This window comes from Narcine bancroftii, chromosome 5 (assembly GCF_036971445.1).
Source record: "Narcine bancroftii isolate sNarBan1 chromosome 5, sNarBan1.hap1, whole genome shotgun sequence".
Classification (NCBI taxonomy): domain Eukaryota; kingdom Metazoa; phylum Chordata; class Chondrichthyes; order Torpediniformes; family Narcinidae; genus Narcine; species Narcine bancroftii.
Genome location: NC_091473.1, coordinates 24,626,458 through 24,628,803, shown reverse-complemented (window position 1 = coordinate 24,628,803; position 2,346 = coordinate 24,626,458). Strand labels below are relative to the sequence as shown.

Below are 2,346 nucleotides of genomic sequence, written 5' to 3'. Positions count from 1 at the left end.
GGTTTTGGATCTTCAAACACCCTTTCTTAATTTATTTATGGCTGTGTTGGGGGATTGAAAATTACAAAAAAATTTGTCATTGATGTCTTTGCTGAGAGGCATCTCCTCAGGTACGAGAACTGGTGGTTTTCAGAGCTTTGCCATGGATCTTCATTGTTAGAATGTGGTGAAGTTGAAGAGGGCAGATAGGTAGAGGACATTAGTTTCACACATTTTGAGTGTAAGGCCCATCTTCTCATATGCTTCAATAAATAAATCAACTTAGAATTCAGTCTCCATCAGTGTACAAGTAAAATGTTATCTGTATTGTTGGTTAAAATATTTAACATGCCATAAAATAAAACAGCCTAACTGTTTATTCACCATACATTGTGTTTATCTGCCACTGGCTGCTTCTATGTTCAACAATGAAAAGTTAACTGCATGTTGATATTACAGTTGGTGAAAAATCTGACAATTTGTCATGCTGTTTCACTCTGCTGTTATTTTTGTTTTACCTCCTGTTGCCTTTCCCTCAACTGCAAGTTAATTAGTTAACTTATTTCACAAAATTAAATTTGAAACATTAGTTTTTCTTCCATTTGTTTCCCTCTGAAACACAACAAAAACAGACCAATTCAGTTGCACTGTGATTGATCGACCGAGGCAGCAGCTCCATCAACAGAAATGTCAGGAGCTAATATTGTGCATTTATATTCTATTATATGGCGAGCTCTCCACTGGCCACCGTGACAGAGGTGCACCAAAGAAAAGGTACAAGGACTGCCTAAAGAAATCTCTTGGTACCTGCCACATTGACCACCGCCAGTGGGCTGATAACGCCTCAAACCGTGCATCTTGGCGCCTCACAGTTTGGCGGGCAGCAGCCTCCTTTGAAGAAGACCGCAGAGCCCACCTCACTGACAAAAGGCAAAGGAGGAAAAACCCAACACCCAACCCCAACCAACCAATTTTCCCTTGCAACCGCTGCAATCGTGTCTGCCTGTCCCGCATCGGACTGGTCAGCCACAAACGAGCCTGCAGCTGACGTGGACTTTTTACCCCCTCCATAAATCTTCGTCCGCGAAGCCAAGCCAAAGAAAGAAGATCTTTATTAAATAGTTTCGAACAAAACAGAGCAGAGCATTTACACAAATGGGAATGAGCAAACCTGGCAATAATACAACCAATTTCAGATTGAAGAAATTCATTATCAATGAAAATCAGCACTTTGGAAGATGAATTTAGATTACCAAGTTAAGAGTCAACCTTGTTCAGTTTTCTGTGCTCAAGGGTCAAGCCTGCCTGAAATATTTAATGGGGTATTAACCTTTCCTGTCCTGAAACATCTTATTTAGAGCTTCACTAATTTTCTAAACTTTACAATGAGCTTAATTTTAAATTACGATTGATATCACTGTCTTAAGACATCCAAATGTGGTTGTTTTCATGATTTCTTGGGTTCCCTGAATCCATTTACAACTGTAAAATATTATTCTATGGCTATTTGGAGATCCCACATCAAATGTTTCATTTGATGTGATAATAAATGTTAGTTATAAAAGAACAATCTACAAAGCAGAGCTTCAATCTTCAAACTAATGGTTGAAACTGTTCATCTGCATGATAAAACCACACTCACAAAAACTGATTATTATTTTGCAGCTGGGATCATTGATCAGTCATATCTTTAAACATATTAAAAAATAGTAACTCAAGCAGTAGATATATATTGCTTTGTTCATTCACATGGAACTAGGCATTTTAATTCAGAAACATTATCATCTCTTTTGAGAAATCAGAATAAAATGTCAGACCACACAATATTAATGACACAATTCTCCTTCCAAACTTAAGTCTGATATGATGCAGGTACAAAAACACAAAAATTACTAAGGGAATTTTTTAAAAAAATAAACACGAACACAGTGTCCCACTCCCACAACCTTTGCTGTCAAGTATCCAGCATTTGGGGACATCGCAGGCGTCAACAAACCTGCAGAGTGCAATGGGATAGCCTCATCCTGGGAGATCGGCCATCCTGACCACCGATTCTCCCCTGACCAGTAAGTATTTGGAATTCTTTTAATATCTCATCATAATTGAGGGACAGAGGGTGAGGTATAAATGCCAAGAATGTGCTTGGTGAATGTTGAATAGACTACTGTGGTCAAATTGAAAGTCTCAAAAAACTTGCAGAACTAGAACATCTTTGTTTGAAGCAAGCAAAATTATGGTTTACTTTCACAGTCCGACTGTAATGCTGGAGAGGCAGCCGGTGCATTATTTGCTGACTGTCCCATGGCTGAGGCAGTGGGACTGAAGTAAAGGCTCATGGGTTTCTGGAAGGAACTCCTCCCAACCATG

General features: G+C 39.0%; 1 non-coding gene across 1 annotated transcript; it reads right to left on the bottom strand.

Moving 5' to 3' along the window:
- Nucleotides 1–1,887: 1,887 nt before the first annotated feature.
- On the bottom strand, nt 1,888–2,053 carry LOC138765562 (U1 spliceosomal RNA). The gene has a single exon (XR_011358564.1). It is a non-coding gene; the product is annotated as a U1 spliceosomal RNA (small nuclear RNA).
- Between the last annotated feature and the right edge of the window lie 293 nt (nt 2,054–2,346).